General features: G+C 39.4%; 1 protein-coding gene across 8 annotated transcripts in view; it reads right to left on the bottom strand.

Moving 5' to 3' along the window:
* Positions 1 to 14,552, bottom strand: part of MCTP1 (multiple C2 and transmembrane domain containing 1) — a 287,127-nt gene that overhangs the window by 235,125 nt on the left and 37,450 nt on the right. The window contains exon 1 of one of the 8 annotated variants that reach the window (XM_054186278.1): positions 9,422 to 9,435. The exons of the other annotated variants lie outside the window; for them this stretch is intronic. The gene's annotated coding sequence lies outside the window, so the exon portion shown is untranslated. Of the gene's footprint in view, positions 1 to 9,421; positions 9,436 to 14,552 lie in introns of those variants that run through there. 8 annotated transcript variants of the gene reach the window in all.

The following is a 14,552-nucleotide window of genomic DNA, read 5'->3' as shown; positions in this document are numbered from 1 at the left end:
CTGGACACCTCAGGAACAGATTCTAGACTGGTTCCTGCGACAATTAGATCTGCTGGTGAATGAAGCCCCTCCCAAGCGACGTGGAACATCTCCAAAGCCCTTTAGTTTCTAAACATGGGTGGGGGCACACAGAAGGGAGCTGCTCTGAGAAGAGATAACTTTAAAGGAATTACGTTATCCTTAATAAACTCATTTGTGCTGATGAATTCCTAATAACCTAACAAAAGCATCACTTCTGCAAGCCAGAAGAAATCCCAATGCTCACAAAAATGCCAGGCCTAAACGGGACACCGTAAAGACAACAGCCCACACCTTTAAAGACCGAAGATTGAGCTTTCTGGCATATCTTTATTTTGCTTTTACCTGTTCCTATTATTAACTGTTTATCTTCCAACAAGTACCTAATCTTATCTGAATGTTTTCCTGGCCAAGCAACTATCAACTGCATATCCCCCAAAATGCATCCAGCTACTAGCCATAAACTGGGCACAAATTTATGTATTCAACTCGAGTAATCTGCATAAGGTACAATATATGCAGTAAAACTCATTATATGATCTAACAGATCTGGGAGGCAGGATATTAATTTAAAACCACTGCATCACCAATCACTGAAGCAAATGCTTTAGCAAGTAAGATCTTTCCAGGTGCTTTTTCTAAATAATGGCCATATATCCTTTTTTGGGTGACGGTTACAATTAGTAGTAATAGTAGAGAATGGCTCTGCTCTAGTTAAGGTTTACTGTTTAGTAAATAGCCGTTTACTATTTAAAAGCATTATTCCTCCAAACTCAACATGTTTATCAGCTCTACTTTGCTGATTCATTTCAACCCCTGGGATTCAATAGGAAAATAAAATGAAAAGTGGTAGCAACAGCTGGTAGAGTTACCTCCGACTACACAATGTCCTCGGCCTGAAGGAGCACGAAGTGGAAACTGGGCATTTGTGGTGTTTTCGTGCCCCAATCATCACCCAAACAGCAGCGTGGTACTGACCGGCACTCAGATTTCCTCAAGCTACGAACAACTGGTAAGGCTCCTTAGGTATAGTTGCCAGGTTTTTGTTTTTAATTCATTAAATAAAATCTTAGAAAACTTGAACAAAACTAACAGATGGATTAAAAAAAAAAAAAACACAAACAAAAAACGTTCTATATGCAGAGAGTGAATCACGGTATTACTGTTCATGCAGAGCCCAGCGATATGCAACTGTTGCTCCTAAACATTATGTCAATACAAGGAAACGTAGAAAAAACAACCTCTAATAAAATATGCAATATCAAAATATTTCTTTATCTTGGGGGGAAGGAGGGGGAAAGCTATTTAAAAAAAAACAACAAAAATAATCAAAACTCAAGCAGATCCATGGTGGTCTTTATACAAATCGTGCAGGCAAAGATCAGCTTTTTAATTAAAGTATAACATTACCAGCAATCATGACCAAATCTGGGCTGAAACATTAAAGAAAGTGTCCCATTACTCAAGGAATACGTTTCTAGGACCAGAGCAGAAACAGGAGAGAGAAAGCGAAGAGCTTCCCAGGTGGTCTCTTAGTTCTTGAATGCAGTAAGATGACCTGGTTATAAACCATATTCAAGGGACTGAGGCCAGGAGGTACCTCCCCGTCCTGCATTTCAGTATTTCTATCCTTCCTCTACTACTCTCAGGTGTGCTGTATGTCAATTAGTTATGTTTTCTATAAAGTGTAATAGCCTCTCTTCAGCGTTGCATATGCAGCTTCAAATTACTATCCTTCCCTCATTCCTTTGTTTTGCAAAGATAATGGTTTAACCCCAACCCCATTTATAATTGGGTCCTGACTGAAGGCATGGTTTTTCCCCAGTTCAGCACACCTTCGTAACAGGACACAAACAGTAAACAAACTCATTTATGTATGTGGGAAATCCATCCTTTTAGAGTCCAGCTCTGAGAGGTTCTGAACTCAAGGCAGAAACCTGCAACATCCCACCAGTGACACAATCCTCGCTGGAGCTCAGCGCCTCTCCGACTAGACCCTCAGCAACTTGGAGCTTGGGACACAGGAAAAAAAAAGAAAAAGGAAAAAAAAAAAGGGAAAATAGAAGACTGTATTCTATAATTCAAGCTCTTAAAACACATGAATGCAGAATGACTTGCCGTTGCTGTAAACAACTATTCTGTCTACAGTGCAGAAGGAGTTCTTGTGCTTTAAAGTTCTCCTGACTTGAGTATATAAATTGTAGGATTAAATGCTACCTTCTCATTTAAGTAAGGTACAGATCTGTCAAAAATGCCATGTTTGCATCAGTGGAAAGTGCAATGCCAGTATATCCCTGCTACATACAACTTCTTTCTAGAAATGTCAAGGAAAATAAAATGTATAAATAATTCAGCTTTTAAAAAGAATGCTCAAATCTATTTAGGGATATCATATGCTCTCTGTAGAAGAATGCCCTTTAGACTTGAGTAGGTTTAACATACAATATAATATACACATCACGAAGAACAGGGAAGCAAGCACGGTCTGATTCAGTGAGTTCTGCCTCATAATATTTACAAAAGATCAGAAAAACCTGTACAAGTTTCCACTGACCCACCAACTTCAGAACGTAAGACTTCACGGGACTACGAAACCAGACGCCTTGACTGCCCTGCAGCACACACTGACGCGCGCTGGCCTGACACTGTGTCCACCACTGCTTGGACAAAACGGAGCCTCCCGAAGTGCAAAGGGATGGAAAGCCTGCTATACGCCATGATAGGCTGCTCTCAAAGCTAATTATCCTACTAAAAATAATTATATATGCCTTTTTACATAACAAGAACCAAGGGCAGGGAGCTCTTTCCCCACTTGATTGATGTGCCCGCATTTATGTAATGTTGCGGAACCAAGCAAGATACTGTCTCCCTTTCCACTCCTCTCACCAGGAGCAATCCTGCAGGGAAAAAAATCTACTGAAGAGACCCGTTCTGCTCTCCTGAGGGATTCCTGGATTATAATCATTCTCCACCTTCCTTTAGGTAAGCTGAACTCTAAGGTTTTCTCTGTTCGGCATTTTCTTCAGCCTGCAAATCGCTTTTAAGATAACCCAAGACTGTTTTTCAACATCTTCCTGAAGACGCAGACAATGTGTGCAATATTCCAAAGTCCTTCTCAGCCGCTCCTTACTCACAGCTGCAATCAGCTCTCCTCGCAGGCAGGATCTTCAGTTTCATACGTCTCAAGGTCACTGTAGATCAGTTTGCTGCAGTGTTACACTAGGTTCTCTCACTAAACTGCTTGCTGACTATGACTCCTATTTCTCTTTTATGATTTCTCCTTTCCAGGACACTATTCCCCTCTTACAGAGATGAGAACTGAGAACTGCATTTCTCATCCCTCAGTGTATAGGCAAATAACAATTTTGACTGTATTTAAAAACCGCTCTTTTTTAAAATGAGGCTACTTCCTGAAGTCACTCAAGCTGTCATCTATGCCTTTCTGCAATGTGTCGCCTGCCAATTTTATTAACAGCAAATGTATTTACTTCTAGATCATTAAATAGTGTGTTGAAAAGCATTGGATGGAATGCTCTGAAAAACCTCAGCAGAAATATTTCTGTTCAGTGATGCTACAAAATGACTATTTTTTGTGCATGACTATTTTTAACATGAGTTTTAATGACACTGTGCAGCGAAAATTTTTAGCTATAATTGTGCTGTATCAGACCGGCTCCCTGTGATGCTGTCACTGGCATGAAAGGAAAAGGCTAAGTTTATGCCTCTGATCTCCCACTCCTGCCCAGGGTACCAGAGCTCTCCCGTGCCCCTCCTCGCCCCCGCTGGACGGACCACCGGGGACCTCCTGCTGCAGTGGCACTGCAAGAGACATCCTGACACCTCAGGTGTACAGGGAGAGGGCTGCATCTTGCATTTTAAAATTACACATTTCAGAGATGGCCCCCAGGTGATCGCTTTCCTGATATGCTTCAACAATACTGCTGCTAGATGCATGCCAACAGGAGCATCAGTCATGGACTTTTGTTCAGTCTGCGATCACACACTGTATTTAAGCATACCAGATTTATAACACGAAGCCACTATATTTCTTTCATTCTTATTTTAATAATGCATGCCAAGAGAACTGCGAGTCAACATTTTGCCTCTGTCAACATTATTTCTCATCTAGATTTTCTTTCACATTTCATATTTTTAAGTGTTTCAGCAGTCCCTTGAACGTACATAATTAAGACCAGTTTCTGCTCCTGGACAAAAATAAAATTGTAGTAAGCTATATTACCTTACAGATCTTACATTAGTTCTGTTCTCCGATGAGAAAATATTGTTATAGTCGCAGCAGAAAATGCTACGTGCCATCATTATCAAATTATGAACTCTAACATTACACGGTAAATGCATTTTGACACATTTGAAGACAAATCTATTGCAATTCTTTACAGACAATTGCCCTGTCAAAGGATTATTTGTTTTCATAATTCATCAGTGGCTAAAACAAAGACTTATCGAGACCTCACAATAAAGCTGCTGACTGCAAATGATTCAGTTTACAGCTCCCGCTATAGGAGCGAAGGCAAACAAGACCCAGGCAGCAGCCTACAACTACCCAAAGGGGCAGCATCTGCTCTGCATGAAATGCGAATGGGTGTCACATGCACAGATTTGGACTGGGATTTCCTACACATGCACAATAAAAATGCTTTTTGAATAGTTATAATAAAATTCCCCCTCCCCTGCAAATACTTGAAGAAGAAAAAAAATATATCTACAAACACCATTAAGATTGAAAAGCTGACAAATCTCACTCTCCCACAAGAAAAGATGAGGTCAAACCTAAATGAGCATGCACCTCTAAAACATCTTGTAAAAATACAGTTGTCAAAACCTGAAAGTTTCTGGCATTAATACCATTTCACCTCAGCTCCAGTCACATCATCTTCGAAGACATTCAATAAACCCTGAAAACTGCATGTTGGAAAACTGGTATCAGGGTGTACGGCAGCATGGCAAAACTCCATGGCCCAAAGAAAATAGCCAGTCATGATTGAAAATGACAGAACATGTGAGATTGCAAGAAAGTCCTTTCATCTAACAGCAAGAAGGTGCAACTGGATGCTACTGATACAAATCTTGGTCAGAAAATACAGTATCCAGTCACAGGGCCATCCACAGGGGACCACTAATACTGCAGTGAAACACTGAACATAATCCAACCAGAAAAGGAATTCAGAGACTGGAAGTGCTGACCAAAACCATCAGAGACAGTCTGCAGCAATGAAACACGCAGTAAGTGTTCAGACTAGTTCTCATCCACTACCTAGGAATTCTGGTTGTGATGACTTTCCTCTGCAAATGTAGTGAGAAGCACAGCATCTACACAAATCTAAAATGTCAAGATAGTGCTTCAAATAGTTGCTTAATTGTGCTTGCCAGCAAAATATATAATGAAAGAAAGCAATCTGCTTTTTCCGCTAGAATCCATGCAAACAGAAGATGAATAAGCATAAAAGAAATAGAAAATCTGCAACCAAATTTTAAAGATTAAGTTATTTTGATATATGTTCATCCCTCAAGTAGTTTTGCATGGCTCACAAGATCATCTTCTACATTTTCCTGAACAGTATGAAATTACCAAGTACTCTAATCAGACTTAATACTTTGAGCATCACTTCGCAGACAGGTATCTATCTTATTTCAGATATTCTTATAACCATTTCCATTTTTAAAAAGAAGGAAGGAAGGAAGGAAGGAGGGAAAGTCAGCAATTATAGCAGCGGAAATCGAAATCCCATGACTATAGTTCTGCTTTTAACTTCACATGGCAGCAAACGACTTCTCTTCATAGAAGACACAGGGTATCACATCCAGCTAGCTAGCGCTGGCTGCGGCACACACAGCCTTGGAGTCACTTAAGATTTCAGTGGGCACTCAGGGAACAATCTGAGTCATCTGCTCACTGTTGGCACCGAAAGACACAGATGTTTACAACAGTAAGAATTCATCAGTGATGCTTATTAAAGTACTGCCAGTATGACAATTCTGAAACCGTACACATTACCAGGAAAAGCATTGCCATTCACTTATAAACCGCCACTGAAACCGCCAAAAAGATTAATTTAAAAAAACCTAAACAAACAACAGAAAAATCCCAACTGTTCATTTGCTAGAAACAGAGGATGGAAATTACAGAAGAGAGGTCCTACTAAAATTCCAGTGTCACAGCAGCACACTCTTCTGAAGGATCTACAGCTGCAGTTTAGTCAGTAATATTAGTATTGTGTTCCTCATCAGTCACAAGGAACAGTCTGCTGGCTTATGCCTCTATGGTTACCTGAAAAGCACGTTCAAAATATTTTCTAGAAATACGGCTATAATACAATTTTTATCCTTTGAAAAGTAAGCAGTGCTTCATTTTACTAATGTTAATCTTCAAGTGACAGGCAATGTAAGAGCGTTACCTGTAAGCACCCTTAAAGAACTATTTGCTCTCAAAGACTGCTCGTAAGTTTAATTAAACAGATGATTAGGATGAAGAAGGGTAACTTACGTAACACATTGGACTTTCCTTCAGAACAATTATCTAACCATACAGTTAAATACAACTGAAACAGTGGCAGAGTTTATTCATGCGTAACACTGCTCCAACAGATCTCCATCTCCCTTGAACACACTTTATGCCCTACAAGAGAGGAAAGTACAGGGGTGGCTGAAAAGCTCTGTCACTACCGCTATTGCGTCTTGCCCACGGAAGTGAGATACTGGCTAACTAGTAAAATACACGGCATCTACCTCAGAGAGTCTCCTTACTAGATTTGAGATACTGCAGGAGTTTTGATTTTTGACTATAAATAGAGCCCTTGTTTAAAACCTGCCTACTTTACATCCTTCTCCCCATCCAGCTTCTGAGAGGCAGCAAGCCGAGCTCTTCTCCCTGTCCCGTGTTTAATTTAAGGAGGCTGCTCCTTAGAGTCCTCTGACATCGTGCGCATGACCAGCTGCTCAGGGATACATGGAGGAAGAAACCCACTTTTATGCCCACGTATCCACAGCATTAGGAGCATGACTGTGCACAGAGCCTCTGGATCTTTAAGGCAGTCTTAAAGTCACGTCACTTCTCCCTCATTCGGAAAGGTAGCAAGTGAATCAGTTTCTCCATTTGTATGATAAGGCATTGTTTTGCCACTAAAATGCAATACAACTGTATTATTTAACATATTAACTTATATTTTAGGACAACAGACTGGGTCACATCTCCTCCACTACACTTGACACATATAAAAACGTTTCTGTTGAACCGAGCACTTCATCCCAAGCAGAAAAAGTATTTGCCAGAATTCTGTCCTGGTTCTTTAAGGTAATCACCTTACAGGACCGAGGCTAAATAAACACACCACACTCATAAACAAAGCTCTCAAAATTATACAACAGCATCAGCAAACTCCTCTGAGTAATTTGGAGAGGAATGGTGGGATGTCTCAGTGCTCTCCTGGTGTCATACATGGCATATGCTTTTCCTCCTCAGTTCTGTGATAAGATGTTTTGCCTTGCTGATTGCACAAAAGAAATTCAGATTCAGAGTTTGACAGTGCCATGGAAAGTAACTAATAAAAACATGAAATCACCACTGAGAAGAGACAGAGGTTTAGAGCAGACTCTTCCCAGTGCCAGATAAGTGGAGCGCAGCGAAACCTCAAGTTTCTGACATTGTAGCATTGATGTACACAAATGAAAATATACTTTATGCATACGCATACCCCTGCATGTAAACATACAAAGGTACATGCATAGTTTTTTTAGTTATTTCCAAGAAACCCAATTCTGGAAGAGGCAGAAATCTCTCAACGGAATAAATCTAAACTTAAGCACATCAAGTTACCTAGCTGCCAAGTTTATATGATACAGAAGTACTTCCCGAGGAAGTGCTCCATGCACAGATGCCCTCCGACAACTCAGTAGTTAAAGAAATATATATGTAATGTGACATATATATGCATATATATATATTATATATATACACCTCTTCCTTCCTAGAACTGAATACTAGTGTTCCCTTCAGGGAATTCCTTTCATAGATAATTTCTGTTGAATTGAATTATTTTAAAGGCTTTCATCCCCCCTGCCCCCACTGCATTACTCTTATGCCCTAGCTGTTACACATAAAACTGGAAATGTCTCAGTTGAACACATAAATCTGAAAATACAGGCTACACATTCCAACACATGCACTTTTAGAAAAGCAATGTGCATTTGTTGAAGGTTACTAATGAGACATTATGTTTAATACAAACTATTTTTAAATTAACTTTAAAAATACAGAACCAAAACTTCTCTGAAGAGGCATAGGCAGAAAAATGTTTGCTTTCAGAGAATGACCAGAGAAGAATCACTCTAATTCAGTGAAATTCACTATTTTCATTATTTATCTATTCAACAGAGATTCAGAATACACCTACTGGGTTTGAGTAAAAAATCAGCAGGATCAAAAATACTTCTGGGAGTGAAGAAACAATGAGGACCGGCTGTTGTTTGGCACCAGAATACAAACCCATGCAACTCTTCCCTTATATGCTTAAAATTAGGCAGATGTTAAAGTATTTTACTAGAGTGAGGTCAAAGTCATAAATTAAACTTCCACAGTGGAGCACTTGCCTCATTTAACTAAAGATGATTATTTTGAGACTCTGTTCCACTCCAGACACCTCACCTAACGAAGTAAATTTGTACTGCACTTCATTTTGGATGACGGTACACTGCAAAGTTCAGCATTTATTATTATTTAATCAATAAGCTACACGGTTTTCCAAAAGCAGAATCGAGTCTCCTAGTCTTGGCCGAAATTCAGTCCATTTTAGGTGTGATGCACCAGCAGCAACTGGCTGAGATTTAACTCAAGCTACCTAGGTAGCTCAACTGTGGAGCCAAGTTCAGCCCCAGCTGAATAAACTGCCAAAAGAAACCGCGTCAATACTGGTGCTGGTGAACCCAAGCCGAGATCCTTACTGTTGAAGCTACAGTACTTCATAGAGAAATTGGTGGTTAATAAATTTTACCACTGTAACACTGATAAGTAAAGTATACTGTTATCGTAGAAGCAGAATCAGAAAAACAGGACTTGTTGAAATGATTTCAGGGAGCGAGTGGCAGCATCCAGGTTTCCCAGCATGCGGATTAGCACCCTCCGCGCAGAAACCCGTTACCTGTTAACAGAAGACATTTAACGCTACTGGAATCTAGACAAACAAAATAGGTTTATCACAGCACAGGAAGACTGTAGGACAAAAAGATTTAAAAAGGGGGGAAAAAAATCCCTAAACACCAGAGAAGTAATTATTACATTATTACGTTAGTTCCTATGAACAGGAATATTCTGACAGAAAAGTTCACACAGGCTCTTCTCAGAAGCAGATCATGCAATTATTTCTGTTTACCTATTTAAACCACTTACTCCTCTTAGCAAGACTCTTTTCTTCATACATGCCTGGAAGCAGAAATGTTTCATACGCGTTTGTAACACAGCTGCTTCCTTCACACGACGCTTTCTTCCTTGTTCAGCTCTGCAGCCGGGGAAAATATTTTCACTCCTTTCATAGGCAAAAAAAAACAAGAATACCTTGAGCCTGTGGAAGTTAAACTTACAAATATACTCCCAGCACTATTTGAGTGGTGTTTGTCTTGAAAGCAAAGGAGGTACGAGCTCTGTCATTCATCCCCCATGCAGCAATCGGATTTCTTGTTGAGCTCTGGCTGCTCCACAGCAGCTGTGACCTTCAAGTAAGCTAAACTTGGCAAGTGAGCAAAAAAAGCCCACCTAGGAGATGGGAGTTCACCATGAGTGAACAACTCCCTACACAACTTCTGTCCTCCAATTATTTTTTTTTCCTCAAAAATACTTTATAAAAAATATTTTTAAAAAACACTAACACAGAAATTATGTCCCTGAGAAAGTTCTTCATGAACAAGCAGACACATGGCCATTAGGTTGCATTTCCGCTTCTTCCAGCTGGCAAAAAAGCAAAATCATAACTGCAGCGTTTGGCTGATGCAAATTTTTCTTTTTATTTCTAGAACAGCACACTCAAATGCAAACATGCAGGCAGTAATAAACTCTGCCAAATGCAATTCTGATTTTTCTGGCACAGAATTACATTTTGCCCTGTGCTCTATCAGCAAACGTGTGCACCGGGCCACTATCAGGTCAAGAGTTACAGAGTGTCGCATCTTCCACAGAGACAATACTGAGCTCCACGCAACGCATCAGTAAAGCATTTTCAGGTAGGCTTTATGTCACATAGTTTGCTGAACTGTGATCTGTTGCCACCTCTTCGGAAGGAGCTGTTCAGGGGGAATGCGAAAATACTATATATTGTGGCTTCAGAAACAGGGATTTTAGACATTTTTCCACAGTTAAACTGACACCGATATGTGAAAAATGCTCATAAATAGGGACTCAACTCAGAGAGATCTGAACTGATAAACAGGGATTCGGGCAGATAAAAGCAGTGCTGGAAATCTGACAAGTACTCTCGATTTGAGGAATGTCTGTTTGTATTCCTCAGGTTAATGCTCCGGTCTTCAGGGTCCAAAACGCCTTATAAAAGCCTAAATGTCAGGGGATTGGTTGAATCCCTCCTTTTGTTGTTCGGTTCTTTGCGGGGGTTCTTTTTTAAGCATTAATGGACAAATTCATAGAAAATCCCCTTACATTTATTTTAAAGCTCGGTCATTTTCCTTTCTGTTGTTTTTACACGTTGACCTTAAATCCCAAACCAACAGAAAGCAAAAAACATGCAGGGTGTTTGAGTTCACCCTTCCAATAAAGAATCATCAGTAAGTAGTAAATTAGTTAGTAGTATGAAAACATTATTTTGTATATCAAAATTCTAAAAGAATTTTTTTTCCTTAACAACAAAAGCATAGTCATGTTTGGAATCCTTTTCCTTTAAGTATCTGTACAAAAATGTGAACAATATCTCTCACCCCTTCTAACGTGTTTTATGTTGTGTCAATAGCAGACTTTATGAAGGGAAGTTGGGAGGGGGCCCGTTCAGAATTGTTTTTTTTAAAAAAAAAAAAACTCACTGAATTTTAGACTACAGACCTTTTTTCCCCTGTGTCTATCATATCTAGCTTCTCGGTTTTACTGTGGTCCAATCTATTTTCCTTTTTTTAATTGCAGTTCTTATTTTATATTTCGTAATACCCAAAACCCACACATTATATGAATTAATGTGTTTGTTTGTTTGTGTTTTCAAATCTAAATAATTCAGGAAGGTGAAGGGGTTAAAAATTTGCTTCCTAAGCTGTAAGAAAATGCTTGAAGAAAAAAAAAACAAAACACTACACCAAAAAAATGCCACTCTCTATGTTTTTTAAAATATTGCTTTTCTTCTTGGTCTCACAAGAGGTTAGCATACCACATGCTTATTTTTAGGCATTTATCTTCAAGTACATGCATTTTCCTTTTTTTCTGTTTCTTCCAGAGACTTAATAATACATGGTACTGGATGTTATAACAGAGATTTTTGATCTTCAATTTTATCCATTTTCCATAACTAAAGGACAATATTTGCTATTAAAAGAGAGACTCTTCCTGCTGTCTCTTCAATAAAAAGCAACCATTCTTTCACTTTTCTTTAAATTCCTGAATTTACTTCTTCCAGCTACGTTTTGAATAGACTGTGTTAGCATGGGATGTCAATTTCCTGTCTTTATGTAGGTATCCTACATCCCAAAAAACCCTGCAGATTAGCTGCCCCACTCCTTGGCAGAGTCAGTCCTGTGGATTTTTGCTTCTTGCTTTAGCATAGTGCAGGTGAAACTGAAGCTATAAACTTATTTAAATTCTTTTTGCTTTTGTCGGAATTTTTCTTCTTTTTTAGCTACCTCCTTTAAACCCTTCAGGACAACCAGCAGAAGATCTCCTAAACCTGCATGCACTGACCAGTCTCTGCCTTGACATTACCAAAGTTTACATCAATACCAATTTTGCCTTCCCTGCTCCTCTTTCTTTGCACTTTCTATTGTCAAAAATCTCAGCTGCACGCATCGCCAGGATTTCCTCTGCAGTTTATTGCTGTTGCTTACTAAAACTTGTATACTTAAAGTTTTCAAAGACAAAAAGAACTTGTGGTGTTGCATTAGCACATCAAAAAAAAGATACTCGATTTGAACGCCAGCCCCCCATAGTTCAGAAATTTCTCACCAAGATTACTGGAGACTGGTAGGACTTACCTGAATAAATTGTTTTGTCAGTTTTATCTTGCTAAATTATCACATTAAAATATTACAGGGAGTTGAGTTTTTATCATAAAAACCAAAAGAGCTACTCATTCTTTGCCTAAATTAAGGTCAGAAGCAGGTATCAAGACATACCTGTAAGAACAGTTTCCAAGAACCACTCCAGCATCTGCCCCCCAACAGCTATTCACGCTGATTGGTCATATAGGGTATATATCACCCACAGTAAATTCGGTGTACAATATTCTATTGGTTTAATCTAATGCTTGCATGAAAACTGAGTTCCACTATTATCTTTACTTAGCCTGTACATGCCAAAAGTTTTATCAAAATAACCATCCCAAAATTTGATTATAAATGCCAAAATTTTCTTTTACTTGACACATTGTAATCCTGCTAAATCAATACATCATGGGATTTATTATCCTAATTATAAAAAAACCTTTCCTGTCAAGTTATCCATATAAGAGTATCTTATATTCATCAGATTCTGTCACTAAAACTCATTTTGCCTTTGCATTTCAAAAGCTGTGTTTCATAAATTTTGATGGAATTAAACCCCTTACTAGCAAAGTTTCAATTTTAAGATTTTACAATATTCTTCCATTTTATTTAGATGAATTTGCAGTCTGAACTGCCCCTCTAGTTCTAATGCAGTCATCATGATACATCCCACAGACCAAATTTCTTCCATATAAATGTGTTTACATATAAATCCATGTGTGAGTTTACATAAACATTACTTAAACAATTAAATATCGGGATTTTAATCACTATTTTTCTGAAACGTTGCATTCAATTACTATTTTTGTCACATTTTGATTTGAGGCCAGTTCAAAAAAGTTATACTTCAAATCAGTAGAGGGAATTAGTACAAGGAAGCTGGGGCGGGTGGGGCTGGGGGCTGTCAATGTCATCCTGCAAAATATAGGGTGATATTCTTCAATACTAAAATTTTGTAACTTCCAGAAGAGTAACTGATAGCAACCGTTGTAAATCAGCCAGGGCCCAGCACTTCCATAGCTGAGCACGGAGACCCCCATATTCATGGCAAGGAAATAATCCATACCCTGACTGACAAAAGGAGATTTCCAACCACTTTTGGCAGAGATTTTTTTATATTTTTTTTTAATGTCAGAAACTGGAATTCTGCTCCTTTACCCCAACTTCAGAAGAGAGACAGTTGCATGAACGTCTCTATGGTCTGCTCTCAGACCTCACGAGCTCCCTCTGCGAAGCCCCAGAGTCCAGCTCCTACAAAGTTTTTGCCCGCAGTAACTGCAGCTCCTGCCCTGCATTCTGCCCCTCAGACTAGCAGCCTTCGCTGGGCAACCACTGCAGCATCCACCGGAACACAAACAGGATCCCCGCTTTGTCTTCTTTAGGAATGGCTGTGGGGGAACATTCTTCCTAAACGTAACACCTCATGCTTTCCTTGGAGCACATCAGCACACCAAATGAATCCCAAAGTCAGATCACACGACCATTCAACCTTGAGTCCCTCTGCAACTAAGACCATCAACTATGACATTGAGCCTAATCATGTTACTTACAAGTTTCCATGCACACAGAAAATAAATGGCATTAATAGTAAACGTAGAGTCTTCCCTCTCCAGGTGGGGCTCAACAGTAGGCAAACGCTGACACATACCCATGTTGGATATGGAAATTCCTAAATTACACTTAGGAAATGTATCTTCCTGTCAGTTTATCCACACACTGATACACAGGTTAAAATATTTCCCTAGGACAGAGGACTAAAAAAGCACCCATTAGATCAAGTCCCAGCTGACACAAACTAACCAGTCTTCTAAACTAATTATCTCAACATATAGCTGTCTAAACATTACTTTTTATCATCTGCTCAAAGAAAGAACATGCAAACAGACTTAAGACATGAAACACGTATCTGGCTGAGGATTCGGCTGCTCCACGTACACCAAGGCAGACAAAATCCCAGCCATGTCTGGCAGAGGCAGGTAACCCTGCCAGCACAGACAAAAGTTTTTTTTCAGTGCTGCAGCTCAAGAACAGAACGTGCTGTTTTCAAGTTGACTAATAAACATTGGCTTGTTTGGAAAAGGTCACCATGTGTTCCTGCAAAATTTCTGCTCTCTCTGCATACCTCCCAAGGAGGCCAAATCTTGCACAGGAGTCATGAGAGGATAAAACCAAGCAGCTGAAACCAGCAACGCAGCGATGATTACAGGGTTCATCCTTGGGGGGGGAAAAGAAAGGAAAAAAAGGGGCCCCGAGGCTAAAAGAACACGTTCCCAGAGAGACTGTATAAAGACCAGCAACACAGCAGTCTCTCTGGCACTCTGACAATCACCTAGAAA

This window comes from Rissa tridactyla, chromosome Z (genome assembly GCF_028500815.1).
Source record: "Rissa tridactyla isolate bRisTri1 chromosome Z, bRisTri1.patW.cur.20221130, whole genome shotgun sequence".
NCBI classification, from domain to species: domain Eukaryota; kingdom Metazoa; phylum Chordata; class Aves; order Charadriiformes; family Laridae; genus Rissa; species Rissa tridactyla.
This window is presented reverse-complemented; position numbering and strand designations above follow the sequence as displayed.